This window comes from Talpa occidentalis, unplaced genomic scaffold (genome assembly GCF_014898055.3).
Source record: "Talpa occidentalis isolate TD23 unplaced genomic scaffold, MPIMG_talOcc4v2.1, whole genome shotgun sequence".
NCBI classification, from domain to species: Eukaryota; Metazoa; Chordata; class Mammalia; order Eulipotyphla; family Talpidae; genus Talpa; species Talpa occidentalis.
The window spans coordinates 93,381,484-93,400,231 of NW_026555331.1; the positions used below are offsets into that span (position 1 = coordinate 93,381,484).

At 35.9% G+C, this 18,748-nt stretch overlaps 1 pseudogene; it reads left to right on the top strand.

Moving 5' to 3' along the window:
- Nucleotides 1-6,982, top strand: part of LOC119247318 (60S ribosomal protein L7-like) — a 190,506-nt pseudogene extending 183,524 nt beyond the window's left edge.
- Nucleotides 6,983-18,748: the final 11,766 nt, after the last annotated feature.

The following is an 18,748-nucleotide window of genomic DNA, read 5'->3' on the forward strand; positions in this document are numbered from 1 at the left end:
TGTGCATAATACATATTTGATAAGAAACTGGATTTTGAAAGGTGGAAAAATACCAACATTAGAGGCCTATGAAATGTGGTATACACACACACACACACACACACACACACACACACACACACTGGAATACTACTCTGTGATTAAAATGATAAATTCATGCCAATTTATAGCGATATGGAAAGAGCTTGAGGGCCTCCCAGGTGGCACAGGGGTTGAGCGCTGGGTTGCGAACCTGCCCGCGGCCTCTACGGTGCTGGTTCGATCCCCGGCTGCTCCCTGGCCACCAGAGGAGGGTCCCACATGGCGCGCAGACCTCTCCTGCCGCCCGCTGCTCCCCTCAGCAGTGTACTCCGGTCCTTCTGCCTGCTCTGCTCCCACTCTGGCTCTGGTGAATTCTCTCACCCTCCCGTGCTTCTGGCTGTACCCAGTGCATGTGTAAACAAAACAAACAAACAAATAAATAAATAAATAAACATGCCTCTATTTAAAAAAAAAAAAAAAATCAGTTTAAAAAAAATAAAAAAAAAAAAAAGAAAGAGCTTGAAATGCTAAGTGAAGTGAGGAGAAAGATAAATACCAGATGGTGTCACTAATCTGTGGAAAAGTAACTAAATTAATGGGCAGATAAAGGCAAGATGAAAAACTCACCCTTCAAAGTTGACTACTGAACTGAGATACCAAGGGGAGAGGTGTGGAGTGGAAGGAAAACAGGGAGGGAAAGAGGCAAAAAGGTCTATCGTGGTAATACCTGATGGGGGAACCCCAATATTACTCAGTTAAAAATTAATTTAAAAATTCTATTTAATTGAAAAAGACCCAAATAATAATGACAATGAAAAGGTAGACGTGAAATATATAGGCAGGGTGATTAATGGTCACATTATAACTTTTGAGTTTTTTGAAGGTTAGTCTCCAAGACAACAACCTCACAAATGTCCAATTTCTGTCTGTCCTTCAGTGTAGTAAGAAGTACTTCATGTTTATATAAAAGACAGCACACTGCTTACTTTCAGGTCATGTGACATTTAAATGAAAGGCTAGTAGTTATCAAGCTACCTTATATTCTGAGCAAATGTATTCTCTAAAATGTGACCATAAATTATGAGTCACCCTATTTTTTTGTTGGAGAGTAGTAGACCATAATAGTTCAAAATCTGATTCATAGACAAAAACTGCTTCCTTAAAAAAAAGGCAATTTCACAAAGCCACAGATAAAGTTCAGATGATTCAATTACCAACCTCAACTTTTAGCAAAACTTTTATTCTTCCCCTCACTCTGATCAGAATATATTACTGGAGCAAAGCAATTTGCACTTTGCAACTTAAAAGAGAATAGAAAGGACTAGACTTGCCAAAAGGCACTTGGGCAATTGTCAGAGGCAGATTGTTTATTCTACCTAGAGTTTTATTATTATTTTCCTAGTATTCTGCTAACATCAAGCAAAAGTGCTTACAGAATTTGATGGGTTTTTTAAAAGGTGGAATTTAAAATATTATAAATCCATAAACTACCAAGTTGCCTGACAGGTCAGACAAGTAGAAAGTTCATATAACTTCATTAGCAGGGAACATACTTCATTTCCACCAACTCCAGAACTCTGTGGCCAAAAGCATAACCTGAAGATATTTTCTTAATTTTTTTTCTATATTTGTTGTGAAGCCCTAAAATCAAGTAATTTAGTGCTGGACTGACATAAACAGACAATATCAATGTCTGAACCAAGAATCAATATTGGCACCACAACTCATGATCCTGTTGTTTTTCAATTTCAAATTGACAAGAATATTACAAGTTCACTAATGAAAGTTATAGTCACAGAAGTCCTGTGAAACAAACAAAAAAAAGTGTTTCCCCTATAATAATAGATAATGGGAAGAAATCAAATAAGTTCATGTTATCTTTCTTACTGTGAGATAATTTGCCCAAGCTGTAAACCTGAGAAGCATCAGCATTGGTTTTCTAAGTAGCTGTAACAAAGTTCTACAACTGGATTGTCAGAACCACACAGAAATTTATTATCTCACAGCTCTAGAAGCTGAAGTCTAAGACTTATAGCAGGGTTGGCTCCTATTGAAAACTAGGACAGAGGATCTATTTCATGGCTCTCTCTTAGATTCTGAAGGGTTGGGCAGTCTTTGGCTTGTAGACATAATATCATAATAGCTGTCCTAGTGTTCCAAGAGTTTCTCTCTACATATTGTTTTAATGAAGACAGCGGTCATATTGGATTTGATGCCCACCTACTCCAGCATGACCTCATCTAAGCTAAATACATCCAATGACCTTATTTCTAAATAAAAATCGCATTCCAATATACATATTAATTTTGGAGGAAACAATATTCAACCGGTAACAACATTCTAGGTTGTTCCATCTTCCCACATACTACTATTTCAAAGTCCAGTGTCACCCACCTTCAAATATTTCTTGTTTTGAAGCTATTCTATCCAGATCCGCTGCTATTGCCCTTGTAGAGTCATATTGCATCGTCATTCAACTGTGATTCCACAGTCACAGGAAATATAACCATTTTTTTCTCTATGTATGCCCAATGATTAGTCTTGTGTTGGTTAGCTCTGAATACCTATTTAATAAATTTTAAGAGACTCCTTAAAATTTATTTATTAAAATTTATTTATTAAAATTTATTTCAAATGAGATTTTTCCTGTTTTAAAACTTAACCTCCACTTCAAACTATTCACATTACTGACAACAGAAAGATCTTTGAAATATTTTACCATGCTCAAAAAATTTTAAGGGCTTCTTATGAGTTGCAACACATGAATCTAAATCCCTTTTCTGGCTCACAAGGAACTTCATGGTTGTTTCACCTTATCCTTTCGGCCCTGTCTCCTCAACTTCCTCTCCTACCCCTTATTCAACCAATTCAATAATTATAACTCTTTGAAAGTCTCATTACCCTATACCTGCATGTCTTTGTAAATCTCTTTGCCTAGGATAAGTTGCTCACTCCATTAACTCAAATACAAACTACTGTGTTAAAGTCTTCATCAGTTTCTCTAGTACATCTTTTATGTCCTCCTACCTTAGAACTTGTCTATTTAAATGCTTTCCATGAGACTCTCTTTTCTGCTTCTTAATGACCAGAAACAAGGCTTCGGCCACCACCCCCTCCCGCCCCCCTGGCCCTATGTCTTGTTTTCTCAGCACACAATACAAGGCAGGGGCAGACATTGAATAAACATTTGCAGAATAAACAAATGCATAGGAGGAGAACTATATGGCCCAATGTTCATTTACAGAGCTTATTGGGAAACCTTTGTTAGATATGTGACTTGAAAGTGATGTAGTTCTTCTAAATCAGGAGCCAGAGTCAACAGAACACAAATTTCAATAATGACCTCAATGTCAGAATTCTACCTGTCAAATCCCAGCAAGCCAGAAAGGACAGAGCACCTTAGAAGCTCCCTTTGTTACTAATGCTTTACAAATATTTCCTGAGACTGAGGCAAGTAAGAAAACTCAATATACTTTGGCTTCTATTTTGTGATGCTTAGTAAAGGCCATGATTCTAACAAATCATTTGGAGATGTGGGAAAATATTATCCATTTCTTAAGTCTCACTATTTAAGCAGCAGTTACTGACTCTTGGCCCATGTAATAAAATCAAACCAATCTATTGAAATTAGCAGTGAATGGAAAATTTTTTATTTGTGTGTGCATGGTCACATGTGTGCATGTGAAGAACTATACTTCATACCCTGACCATGGATCATGAAAATTTTTCCATTTAGTTCTAATATTCAAGTCTGGAAGTTTGAGTTTACTAAGGAATACTCTGGGTTTCCATACATGCAAAGGCAATAGTATTAGCAATAAAATCTCTCCAGGGAGGTGGGGAATATGAGGATCTGTCACTGTGGGGCACAGACATTGCTACCATGAACATTTACTCTTCTATTTCTAGCTTTTGTCATTAGGGGTCATTTAATTACTGGGGCTGGTTGATTCATTTCCCATACCTCTGCATATTCATGGTGTGTGGTATATACAAGAGGATATTGCAAGCTTTGGAAATGATGACTTCTTTCCTCAAGAAGATCTCAGCCTTGAGAAGAGACATATCTTCAAATAAGTAATTATGACAGAATGTGTCAAAACATTTTGCACAGTTTTGCATGCAAACTCTCAACAAGGAAAAACCAGTATCATCTCACTTGTGCAGAAAATATAAATCAGTTATCCATGAACTTTCATCATTTTTGTATGGTATCACAAGCAACACTGACAAGCGTGGATGAGAGAAAAAGATGTGGGAATTAACTGGTGATTCTGTCTGAGCTAGTCAAGGTGAGGTACTCATGGGATATTGGAGGGAAGAAGGAATAAGGAAGCCACCATATCCCTGTCATTCTCTCACTGATTTTGATAGTGTCTTCTTTAGTAGCTATATTTCTTCCAAAGCTTTGCATGGACCAAGCAGCCCTACCATTTATACAAACTCCAGATCCCCTGTCCCTCCATACCTGGTGGTAGCAGCAGCCTACATTGGTACTAATCTCTGAATTGCCTTACTCTGGTTTCATAGCCTTACTCTGTTTGGCTTCTTAGCTCATCCATCAACTCTGTAATCCATTGTGTATTTAATTCTCCCTGTTTTAAATATTTTGTGATTTCTACTTTCCTGTTGGTCTTTGACTAATACACATAATGCAAACCAAACTAAGAATGGAAAATGTGAACCTCTCTGCTCAAATCTAGGATCTTTCCAAGTGCAAAGAATTGAGTAATAAGAAGGTAAACTGGGCCTCCCCTGGTGGCACAGCTGTTGAGCGCTGGGCTCCCGCAACCTTTGCAGCGCCTGTTAGTTCCCCGGACGCCAGCGAGGGTCCCACAAAAAAAAAAAAAAAAAAGAAAGAGAGAGTAAACTAACTAACAGTTATCTCATTTCTTTTATACTCTCTTTTACTCTTTAATATCAGCTTCTATGTGAATTTTTAACAAATCTTTTGAAAAAAAAATGCTAGTAATTCCCTTTTAATTTCAAAACTTTCTATAACTTTTTACAACTAATAATAATTTCATTATCCTAATGGAAGAAACTGAATTTCATTATCCCAATTTAATAACAATATAGAGATTATAGGAAACAAAATTTAATACTAATATCAATAATAACTAAAAATTATTAATGCCTATAATAATGATAGTATAAAACAAATATGTATGATTCAGTTTTTGTTCTGAACATCTAACTGCTTTTAAATATGGCAAACAAATCAATATTTTGGGTCTTAGTCCCCTCATGGGGAAACTGAAATGTCTGTATTAGAACAGTTTTCATTTTCATGATTTCATGGGTCTAAAGTTCTTAATATTCATCCCTGTTACAATTTCTGTTACTTGAAATAAAAATAAAGAACAATTTAGGAAATGTTTCCTTTAAAAAGGACTAGTTTGAGGCCTTCATGTGTCCTTAGTAAATACATTTGTTGTTTAGTTGAGTTGGTCAGTCACTTAATTTCTGACTCACTCATAATCCTAACTAGTATGTTGGTTTTACAAGCACATTGCTTTTTCAAATTCTCAAAGATTGTTTAATTTATATCCATAATTGACTGTTCGTTAAGGGCAGGAAGCACAAGGAACACTGATGTTGAAATGCAATAAGGAAACTAGGAGCATAATGATATAATTCTGCAAATTTTGTTCAATTTTCTCTTCATCAGATCAGAATTCTTGTGTATGTTTAGTACTTTAAAAATCAATTTGTAAAGCATAAACTAATGTAGTGATTATTAAATATGACTGATTTATGGGAAATTTTAAAAATGACACTGCATGCAATATGCTATTTGCAGATTTGCAAATAATTTGAACCTCCTCTCTTACCCAATTAGAAACAAAATGTGAAAATGAAAAAAAATAAATCAGCCAGTTTGTTTATAAAATAAAGGTCACAGATTGCAGTCATCTGATATTTTTTTCTCATAACACATTTTACAAATACATTGTTGCTTGCTTCTTTAAGAGGCTAGTGCTCATGACCCAACTTCCTCTCTTTACAGCTGATAACAGGAGGTGAAAATGAAGAAAAAAGAAGAAAATGGAGATTTCTTCTGTTGCCAGAAACCCCTAAGAAAAAGGAAAGGAATTTCATGGTGCTGAGGATCAAGTGCTGTGAAAGAAATTTGCCCAAGAGATACTTCAAAAGTCAAGAAGGAAACCTATCTAAGACAACAGATCAGCACTATCACAAGGAATATAGGCAGAGGTGAAAAATTGAGAACTGAATGGCTAGGATAGCAAGAAAAGCTAGCAACTTCTACATACTTGCAGAACCCAGGTCATAAGTCATTTGTCATCAGGATCAGAGGTATTGATGTTGTGAGCACAAAGGTTCAAAAGGTGTTGAAGTTTCTTCACCTTCACCAGATCTTCAATGGCTCCTTTGCTAAGATCAGCAAGGCTCAGTTAACATGCTGAGGATTGTGCAACCATATATTGCATGGGAGCACCCAAATCTGAAGTCAATAAATGAATTGATCTACAAACATGGTTATGGTGAAATCAATAAGAAGTGAATTTGCCCTCACAGATAACACATGATGTTTATTCTCTTGGTAAATATGAATGATGTTCATTCTCTTGGTAAATATGAGATCATTTGCACAGTGGATCTGACACATGAAATCTATACTGTTGTTAAATGTTTCAAAGAAGCAAACAACTTCTTTTGACCCTTCATGTTATCTTCTCCAGGAGGTGAAATGAAAAAAAGACCACCCATATTGTAGAAGGTAGAAATGCTGGCAACAGAGAAGAGCAGGTCAACACGTTTATTAGAAGGATGGACTAAGGTGTTTACATGATTGTTTTTGTAATCAGGTCAGTTAATAAAATGCATTATGGTCGTGGACTATGGATGTCTTGGTGGTAGGTGTGGTGTGCTGACAACATCCGAGGGGTGAGGGGTGGAGATCCTCTACTTCTAATAAACAAGCAATGCTCTAAACCAATATTACTTCAATTAAAAAAAGTGGCTGCTTTCAAATTGAATAAATACATGAATGCATATTACAATTAAAACATTTTAATAGATATTTGTAAAATCAAATATGATGCACTAATATATTAATACATTTATATTTCAACAGATTATCACCATCAAGATTAAATTTAAAACTTTCATTTTAAGAGATTGAAATTTATACTTATATGTATTATTTTTCTTCTTAAGATTGCATAAAATTTTTTGGTTTTGTATGATTATTATTCAAATTAATTCAAAGATATATGTATTATATCCTCAAAATTAAGCTCTATATGTGGAATTATACAGTCTACTGGAAAATTTTTTAAAAAATGTTTTAGGTAATGCTTACTTGATTTAAACTTTGAGATTTTTCTAGTTAAGGTTTAAAAACCCAGTGGCTTTAACCAAAGTAAACTATTCTCAAGGGAATTCTACTGTCATTATTTAAATATCAATCTCAATGACAGAACTGAAAGGAAAGAAAATAATTATCTGTAAAAATCTCTGTCTTCCACTTTCTTCCCCCGTCTCTTCTCACCATCCTCTCTTCTGGGCTGTGTAATCCAGTTTTACACAGTCTAACACAAAATCAGCTCTCATGAAAACATTGATGTCATCCAAAATTTTTTATAGAAACTTTTTTCACATTTGGAAGATAATATGACTTTCTATTTGAGACATTTAAGGATCTGATATCTGGTATTTAGGATGTCTATTTGCACTTTTTTTCTTTTTAAAATTTATTTATATATTTTACATAATTTTTCATTTTTTTTTATGTTTGCTTTCTTTTCTCAGGTGCAGTCCTCACAGAATGTCCACCACCAGTTCACCTGTGAACCATTGCCACAGTCCCTTGTGTTCCTTCCTCCTTTGTTTTGATCTCTCTCCTTCCCCCTCCCCTGCAGAATGTCTCTGAATTATATTTGTCTGATTATTTTTGTTTTGTTTTGTTACGTTTTCTACTGTTATTATTTTTTCCCTAATGCCTTATTTGGTTCCCCTATATTCCGCCTATAAGTGAAACCATCTGATGTTTTTCTTTTTCCTTCTGACTTATTTCACTGAACACAATCCCTTCTAGCTCCATGCATTTTACTGTGAATGGCATTAGTTTTTCTTTTTTTGACTGCTGAATAGTATTCCCTTGTGTATACATACCACATCTTCTTGATCCAGTCATCTATTTTGGGGCATGTGGGTTGTCTCCAAGTCTTGCCCACTATAAATAGATATTTGCACTTTTTTTCCCTAACTTTGTAAAACACAGAGACCAAAGGAAACTGAGTCCTTATCTTTAGTAGCACTAGAACTAATTTAAGTTGTGTATGGTTTATGTGCTGTGAAGTTTTCTGGCTTTGAATGTTTGTATGGAATTCATGGGGTATACAGAAGAAAAAAAGAGAATTCTCCTAAGTAGTATGTTCGCTCTTTGGATTCCAGACATTGTGTGTAAATGACAGAATACCAATGAGTATGTCCTCATCACATATCTAATATTGAAGTTATCTAATATTGTGCCTCTAATGCTGATAGCCCTTCTGTCTTGAGATCACAGTTTAATCATGACTCATGGGAAACTGTCACTTTTGGAATTGAGTGGAAATGTGCTCTCTTAATTTCTGAAGAATGACAAAGAAATGCAGCTATGTATCAGAAATATTTTCCATGTAGTTGAGGTATTAGTTAGGTTTAACAGTATTTTGGATTTGATAACCATAACCAACAACTATAATCTGCAGCCCATCTATTTTAGTGAATGGATAGTAACGATGCTCCAAGAAACTGCTAGAATTGAATAGAGGCAGTGTCTGTGTTCCCCCATATATTTATAAATTAAAGTCCTAAGCCCAAATCTGATAGTATCTGGAGGTGAAATCACTGGGAGACAATCAGATTTAAGATGAGGTCATGAAAATAGAACCCACCTGAGGGGTTATTGGCCTGATAAGAAAAGGAAAAGTTCAGAGCTCTCAGTCTTGGGTGAACAAAACAAGAAGACATCTTGCAGATGGCAGGAAGAAGACTCTCATTAGAACCTAACCATGCTGGAACTCTGACTGTGAACTTCCCAGCTTCTAGAACTATGAGGAAAGAAATCCATTTTCTTTTTTTTTAGATTTTTAAAACTACCGACTTTTTTTTAATATTTTATTTTATATAATTCTTACATCATTTTTCATCTTTGCACAATGTATGCATTTTCATTATGGTTATATTACCCATACAATTGCACCCCCCATATTTTGACTCTAGTCCTTCCTCTCCCTGCCTCTCCCTCCCCTCTGCCCCTGTAGTGTGTCTCTGGTTGTTGATTTTGATTTTTACTTTGTATTGATTAGTCTTTTTCCTGGTCCTTTATTTAGGTTTGCTAAATTCCTGCTATGAGTGAGAACATACATTATTTTTCTTTTTCTTTCTGGCTTATTTTGCTGAGCCTGATCCCTTCTAGCTCCACCCATGTTGCTGCAAATTGCATGTGTTTATCTTTTTTGATTGTTGAGTAATATTCCATTGTGTATATGTACCACATCTTCTTGATCCAGTCATCTATTTTTGGGCATTTGGTTTGTTTCCATAGCTTAGCTATTGTTAACAGTGCTGCTATAAACATAGACGTGCAGGTGCCCTTTGAAATTAATGTTTCTGTGTCATTTGGGTAAATACCTAGGAGTGGAATTGCTGGATCATATGGAAGCTCTATCTTTAGTAGGTCAAGAAATCTCCACACAGCTCGCCATAGTGGTTGGACGAGTTTGCACTCCCACCAACAGTGCAGGAGAGTTCCTTTCTCTGTGAAACACTACATGACATGTACCTCAAAGACATCTTTATAGACACATCACCCAAAGCAGTGATAGTGAAGGCAAAGATAAACAGCTGGGACTACATCAAATTAAAGAGCTTCTGCACAGAAAAAGAGACAATAACCAAAACAAAGAGAAACCTCACCAAGTGGGAGAAAATTTTTTCACACACCACTAATGATAAAGGACTGATCACAAAAATCTACAAAGAGCTGATGAGATTCAACAAAAACAAAGTAAATAATCTGGTCAAAAAATGGGCAAAAGAGCTAAAAAGTCACTTCTCCAAAGAGGAAATGCAAATGGCCAACAGGCATATGAAAAAATGTTCAGCATCACTTGTAATCAGGGAAATGCAAATCAAAACTACAATGAGATACCATCTTACACCAGTGAGAATGGCACATATTAAAAAAACTAGCAACAACAAATGTTGGCGAGGTTGTGAAAAAATCAATTTTTTAATCCACTCAGTTTATGGTATTTTATAATGGGAGCCCAAAATGATTAAGATAGGAGACATAGAGATGAATTATTACTTCAAAATGGACATTTTCATATAACATGTTACTCTTCTAAGAAACCTCATTAGTAAAATTTTGAAATGTATAAAAATACTGCCACTATACAAGTGTTTACTTGTTATATGGATACCAGATTCACAAGGGCATATATTCTATTAATGATGAAGTGACTTCAAAGTATCTGGATGAAATGAAATACATTTAACATTAAAGCTATGTTGAACTACTAAACTGTGCAAGTCCAGAGTCATTCTGAGCACATAAAATACCAGCTTACTGACATACAAAGTTTATTGTATTTGTCATATCCTTTATTTGTCATGAAGAGGAATTTTTTAGTGCTTCTCTTGTTACTTAAATGCTGAGTAATCCAAATATTGCTATAAATGGAAATAGCAGACCAAAAGACTACAAAATGGGCAATGTATTTGCAGAGATATAATTCTTTGGGTATCTGAAATCCCTGTATTACTTGCATTGTTTTTGCTTCAGTTTTACCTAATATTAAATATAGAAAAATTCTACACTTGACGAAGCCATGCATTAACATTTACATAAATATCACTTCACTTAGTCTTCATTATAGAGTAGAAATTACAACTTCTATACTTCTTAGAGAGTAGAAATTACAACTCCCCCCACCAAGGAAGTTTAATATTTAGGGTGAAAGTGGCAATGGCCACCAAAATTTATGCCTTACTGCTCACAATTTCAAAGAAATGAACATGTTTTCCCAGGAATTCCTTTTGACTTCCCAAATATGACTCCAATCAATTTTGTTTTGTTTCAATAACAATCCTTGAATCAATTGCTCTTTCAGAGGATGACCCACTCTCCTAGTCAAGATGAGGTCTTTTGCTCATGCTTGGGATTGGAATATAGGAGTAGGATTTGCTAGTTTATGGAAAAGCACCTGGGCTAAGAAGAGGGAAGGGGTTTACCCACAGAGATTCTGGAAAGCACACCAAAATACAAATATATTTTTATTATGTTCTACTCTTTGCTTGTGAGCATTTATGTATGCTACTCTCCCAAAATAAGCACGCAAAACTTCCTGGCCTCATAGGAGACAACCATCCCATACACAACTAAAAAAGTCTCACTCCATCCCATCCAGAAACAACTCAAAATTGTTCAATGTTGCATCCTGCTGTCCAGTAAACAAAGCATGAAAATGATTAATTTAGCCACCCTAAACATAATCAATATACAATGGGAGAGTATAAACAGAGATCCTTGATAACACTCATGTGGGAAAGAAATACAGGGAAATCATACTGACAAGTCCAAAGCATAGGCTGTATGTAACAGGAATGGGGCGAGCAATGACTCTACCCTCACGAAGCTTCATGAAGTCAGTTAACCAGGTTTTCAAAATTATCTTCTATGGTAAAAATCTCCCTTGACCTTTATTCTTCTTGAGCTATACACTGGAAGATTTTCTTTTTGAGGGTCTGAACCCTGCAGCCAGCCTGATCCCGTTGTGACATATCCCGAGCTTAGCTTTAAATATAGAGAAACAGGGCCTCCCCGGTGGCGCAGCGGTTGAGCGCTGGGCTGCAAAGCTGCCCGCAGCCTCTGAAGCGCTGGTTCGATCCCCGGCCTCCTGGTGAGGGTCCCACATGGCGCGCAGACCTCTCCTGCCGCCTGCTGCTTCCCTCAGCAGTGTATTTCATCAGTCTGCCTGTTTTGTTCCCCGCTCTGGCTCTGGTGAATTCTCTCACCCTCCCACGCTTCTGACTGTACCCAGTGCTTGTATAAATAAATAAATAAATCTTTAAAAAGAAATAGAGAGAAACAACATGATGTGCTTGTCCAATTTAGGATTTCTATTGTAATATAATTCATTTAACTTCTTAAATCTTTAACTGATTTTTTTAAAATTCCTTGTAGGTATTATATATGTAAGCTTATCAGTGACTTTTTAACTTGCTTGTATTAATCTTTGCAACTAAGGGTGACAGAGACATAAAAATTTTTAGAGTTAAATTTTTCATGTTTTAAATCTGTAAATGTAAGAATTTATAGAAAAAAAACGGGGAAATCTAAGAGTAATCGCATTCTGGATAAAGCTCAAAAGGGATAATATGATTAAAATGCCTATGTGTTGTTTTCATGGTTTTTTTCAAGCTGTTGATTATAAGTCAGTTATTAAACAAATAAACAAAAAATCCTATGTGGTAATTAGTTGCACTGTTTTTTAAAACCCCAAAATGAATCAAGCCATACTTCTGATATATATAATTAGAGGATGAGACACCATGTAGTAATAAGAACAGTGGAGAATAGTCAGGAAATCCGTAAGAATATCTTTGTGACTCATCTAACCCCTCTGACCATTGGTAGTCTCAAAATAATGATTGTGGTGATAATTAGGCTTTTTTCAAATATATTCTGACTTGTTTCAAACACATGGTAAAACTATAATTCCTTTCTCCTTTAAAATTACATGTAGCCATGTGATGATTTAGCTTATGAAATACCACTCTTGGATGAGAAACTGAAGGTCAAATGGAGGTGTAGGAAACCCCAGCTTGATTCCCCCCAAAAGGTCAACAATTAGACAATTATTTATGAACAATAACAGCCCTGAAAAAACTCAGGAATTCACTTAAGAAACTTCAACAACACAGTAGAATAAAATCCCCTGAGAATAGTGTCACGCAAAGAGAACAGCGTTATTTTGCCTACTTCATCCCACCCCCAAATTGCAATACTCAACACCAAGAAGAAACTCCCCAGACAGAAAGAATTCCCTTCAGTGTGAAAGGGAAATGACCAGGCTTTCAGGACACCAGAGGAAGGGCCCACTTTGGTTTTAATCTACCAGGGACTGGCAAAGGTGAGACACTTAGAAATAACTAGCCAAAAGGAAGAAGGCTAAGGGCTACTGTACCAGCTAGACCAGTGACTGTGGTGTTAAGGAATTTACTCTGCAGTGGGTCAGAGCTCCTTTTGTAACTAAAAAATTCAGTGCTAGCACAGTTGCCTAAGAATTCACCCTACAGATTTTTGAATTCACGATGTCAGGCTCCTCCTTACTTCCTAGTTCCTAACTCCTCCCAGGACCCAGAATCCCCAAAAGCAGTTTCCTTTGGCCACTGCAGCTGCATAAGTTTAAGACAGCAAACTAGACACAGGCATACCATGTGCAGCTCAGGATAAACCCTTCAACCACGCAACAAAATGGATAACCTAGAAGGAATGGAAAATACCTAAAACCATATGCACTACAGACAGAAAATCCAAAAAGATCAATAATGAATAAGGACATTGACTCAGTAATCAAAAAATCTCCTAACAAAATATAGAATCAAAGGACTTCTACCAAAATTTTGAAGACAAATTAACACCAATTCCCTTCAAACTCTTCTAAAATAATGAAGAGGAGGAAACACTCCTAAGTTCCTTTGATGAGGCCAGCATTACCCTGACACCAAAGTGAAATAAGGACACTACAAGAAAAGAAACTACAGGTTAACACCCCTAATGAAGACAAGTGAAAAATTCTCAGTGAAATACTAGCCAAATTCAATAGAACAATCATGTGCTATGAGCAAGCGAAGTTTATCCCTGGGCTGCAAGGATGGTTTAATATACGCAAATCAATACATCCGTTATACCACATTGATGGAATGAAAGACAAAAATCATATACTACTAATCTCAAAAAGTAAAGAAAAATCTATTGACAAAATTTAACATTCCTTAATAACTAAAGCTCTCAACAAGTTTGGTATGGAAGGAATCCACTGTAACATAATACAGGCCATATAAATCCAGTCATAAATAACATCATACTTAATCTAAAATTTTAAAGGTTTTTCTTCTAAAATGAGGAGTAAGACAAGAATGCCTACTCTCAGCGCTCGTGTTTCACATAGTACTGGGAGTCCCAGTAGGATAATTAGGCCAGGAAAAGGAACTAGAAGACATCCAAATCAGAAATGAAGAAGTAAAATTGTCTCTACTTATAACATTATCTTAGATATAGAAAATCTTAAAGACTCTACTGAAACTTAGATTCAACAAATTGAATCAAGTTGCGGGATGCAATATCAACACACAAACTCAGTTACGTATATTCTCAATGAACTATCTGGAAAACAATCCCACTACAATAGCATCAAAATCAATAAAATACTTAGGAATAAATTTTACCAAGGAAGCGAATGATATACATAGTGAAAACTAAAAAAGTATTGATAAAAGAAATGAGAAAACACAAATAAAAGAATCCTACAATCGTGGATTAGAAGAGTCAATAGTGCTAAAATGGCCATACTAACCAAACCATCTATATAATCAATGCAGTCTTTATCAAAATTCCAATGGCATTTTTCACAGAAATAGGAAAAAAAATCCTAAAATTCAAATGAAAATACAGAAGATAGTCAAAGATATCCTGAGAAACAACAAAGCTGGAGACATTACACTTCTGAATTCAAACTATATTACAAAGCTATATTCATCAACAGCAGTATGATATGTATGTATATGATATCCAAATCAGGATTTTCATAGTATAAAACAGACATAGAGAAAAGATAAAGAATTGACATCCCAGACACAAATCCACACATACATAGTCCACAGATATTTGACAAGGGAGTCAAGAATATTTATGGAGGAAGGATACTTTCTACAATAAATGATATTGGGAAACTGAATATTCACATGTAAAAGAATGAAATTGAACCCCTATCTTGTACTGCTTGTAGAAATTAGCTAAAAGTGGATTAAATATTTAAACACAAGACCTGGAGTCTTAAAACTCCTAGAAGAAAGCATAGAAAAAGTTCCCTGATATCATCATGGCAATGATTTTTTGGATATGATACCTAAAGCTCAAGCAACAAAATTAAAAATAAATAAGTGGAACTACATCAAGTTAAGAAGTATTTATACAGCAAAAGAAACAGTATGTGTTAGAATGACTATGATAAAATGTCAAGAAATAATAAGTGTTGGTGAGTACATGGGGAAAAAGAACCCTTGTGCATTGATGGTACGACTGTAAATTTGTACAGTCATTATGGAAAACAATATGGAGATGCCAAAAATATTAAAAAGAAAACTACCATATATCTTATGATCTAGTAACCCCACTCCTGGGTATTAACCTAAAGAATATGAAAACAATAATTTGAAAAGATATATGCACTTCTATGTTTATTGCAAAATTATTCACAATTGCCAATATATGGAAACGACCCAGATGCCTGATTAAAGGTGTGAGGTGATGTCCCAATGTGGTTTTGATTTGTATTTTCATCATGATTAGTGATGCTGAGTATCTTTTCATGTGTCTGTTTTGTCATTTGGCTGTCCTCTTTGGGAAAATATCTATTCATTTTCTACCAGCATTTTTAGTTGTATTATTATTATTATTGTTATTATCATTATTGGTAGTATGGTATTGAATTTTGGTGTGAGTTCTTTATATATATATTTCAGATATTTATCCCTTTCCAGAAAGATGGTCTGCAAATAAGAACTTTCATTCCATATGTTGCCTTTCTACTTGGTGAGTTGTTTCAAAAAGGGATCTAAAACAACAATTTTACCAGAGAAAATAAAAAAAAAATAAGAACAAAAAGAGGTAAAAGTATAATATGCAAAGAAGTTGAATTCTTACTTTGTACTTCTTTCTATTTAAAGGTAGACTGCATTCCTGAAGCGATTATCTTGCATTTCTAAACCCTGTCATTTCTTTCCCTGGCCTTTGTTTTTCTTCACTATTTTGGTATCTGTCCTGGACTTGTAAACATTCTAAAATGAGCTTTTAAAACTCCATTTTTGGCATATACAGTGTGTGAGGTATTGCAGCCCTCTCCAGTATCTGAAACCATTGCTTCTGCGAATGCAGTGGGGAGAATGCAAAATAGAAATGCTAGAACAATCATCTGACCCCAAAGAGTCACCACACTGCAGTCAGCTAGGAGACACTTCCTGGCTTTCCCCAAAACTGAATGATATTTGTAATATGTTTTCACGATTGTTTTTTCATATATTAGTCAATGAAACATCAGCTGTACCAACTTGCTTCCTCCTGAAGGTTCTAACCCACTCTAGTCGGTCTGGCTCTTCTCACTGAAATCCCCTATTTATAGGGACAAAAGAGCTGTTTTAAATAGGAAGCCAACATTTGGATGCCAGACAGCAGGCTGGTGCCACATAGCATTCATTCCATAGTGAAAGTGCAAACCAAGACCTTTCTGTGCTAAATGACACCATATCTCCTCTCCTACTTCATTAGAGTAGATTTCTTTCATGATGCCAGCTGCTTTTCTGGCACCAGACATGAAGACTCAGGCTAAATTATCCCCCACTGAAGCCATTGCTGGTGTCATTATGCCAGACACAAGACTCTGACCTCTCTTCCGCCAGACCAAGTTGGAAGGAACATCTCCTCCTGGCCTGTTTTAGATTTTTTCCTTGTTTTCCCTGGATTTGTACATTTGCATCCTTCTTGTGGGCACTGTGTTAAATAAACGAGTTGATTGCTGTTACTCACGAATGAATTTCACAGCTCTTCATGCAGAGACTTGCTGCTTTTTCTTCATGACATTCACCATAATGAGAATGATATAGTTCAAAGAATCACAAAGAAAAGGGAATTAATAGTTTCTATTCAAGGTGAGACCAAAGTCGTTGTGTTGTAGGGAATCTGTCTCTACAATTGTATAGCTCTATGAGTGATTTACAACCACTGTAAATTATTGGTATATGAGGTAAACTGCATTATTTTGAGTGTATTTCATAACCCTTTTACCACAAATGGATGTATATAATAATATTTACTTTTGCATCCAGCCTTTAAGACATAATCCCCTTCACCACCCTGTGATGTTGAGGTAATGACAAAGGACAAAGAGTACTATCCTTAGCCAAAGTTGACTACAGGAGAGAGTATTTGGGCATAGGGTCAATGATTGCAAAGTCATCTATGTTCATCTGAGTACAAAAAGGGGAGAAAAGGACCGTAATATGTCTGGATTCCAGCCCATCTCACTAAGTGTTCCACACTTTTAAGAAAGAGAAAATCAGGCGCCCCTGATGGCTCAAGGGTTAAGCACAGCATAGTGAAGCTATCCACAGCCTCTGCAGCACAGCACGAGTTCCATCCCTGCCAGCCAGGGAGCTACCCACATGGCACGGCAAACCTCTCCTGTCTCACCCACTGCTCCCCTCAGCAGTGTGTTTCAATCTGTTTGTCCTGTTCCCCACTCTGTCTCTGGTGAATCCTCTCATCCTCTGCATGTCTGGCCTATACCCCAGTTCTTGTATGCATAAATCAATAAATCTTTTTAAAAAAGGGAAGAGAAAGTCAAAATGGAGCTAATTTAATAAAAAAAGATAATCCACTGGCTAATAGATACATAATGACACAGGGGTGAAGACTTCAGATTTTGGGTTGACTCAGCAGCATAAGAATATCAGTAAAACACTTCCTTTCCTCCCATTTTTGCTTTCACTTCTTGTCAGTTTCATTCTAAGACTAAGTTTATGCTTCATTACCAAGATCCATATCCACATACCATTCAGGAGGACAGAAACTGTGGGGGTAGCAATCTCTCCTAGACAGGTGAACAACCCTCCTTCCCCAGTGACTCAACAACATTCACCCGTGTTTCTGTGGCCCAGATTGCCCATTCCCAGATCACTTTCAAGAACATAGGAATATCCTGAGAAGCTAAGCTTAAGGCTGGATACTCAGGAACAGTCAAGACAAGAGGGCTGCGATTACTGTATTTGCAAACTTCAGGGCACGTTGTAGATGGGGCAGCATCTGAGGCAGGATTTGCCCTCCACCAAATTCTTTGATCCTATACAAGGGGGAGCAACAGGACAGGGATAGGAGACAATCACCAGATCCACACTCCTAGCAATCATTAAAGGGATATCTTGTTCCCTAGAAACTTTGCCTAGGACTGCTTTGGGGGGATCTGCTTTATCAGTGAATCCTCCCAGAACTAAGGAAATGAAAAGCTTCTCTTTCACTTTCAGGGTAATTTTGAAAGGGAATCAAAACTGAAAATACTTTATTGCCATTGAAGTACAAGATCTCTCGAACAAGTTACAAACTCAAAAATTTTCCTGTTTGAGAAAATATCTTAAGCAACTAATTTGATGAGAATTCAGGCATAAAATAAAAGTATCATCTTTAGGATAAAAGTAAACTATGATCCTAGGTTTTTAGAAATATTGATCTCTAGGTACTATGTAAAGTAAAATGTAATATAGATAATATATATGAACTCACAATTACAAACATATATTTCCATATATTTATATCCACATGTATGTATACATGTATATATGATACATCTAATTGTGAGTACATATGTAAGTGTGAGTATATATGGATATGTATATATGGATATATGCAGGTATACATGGGTACACTTTAATCATC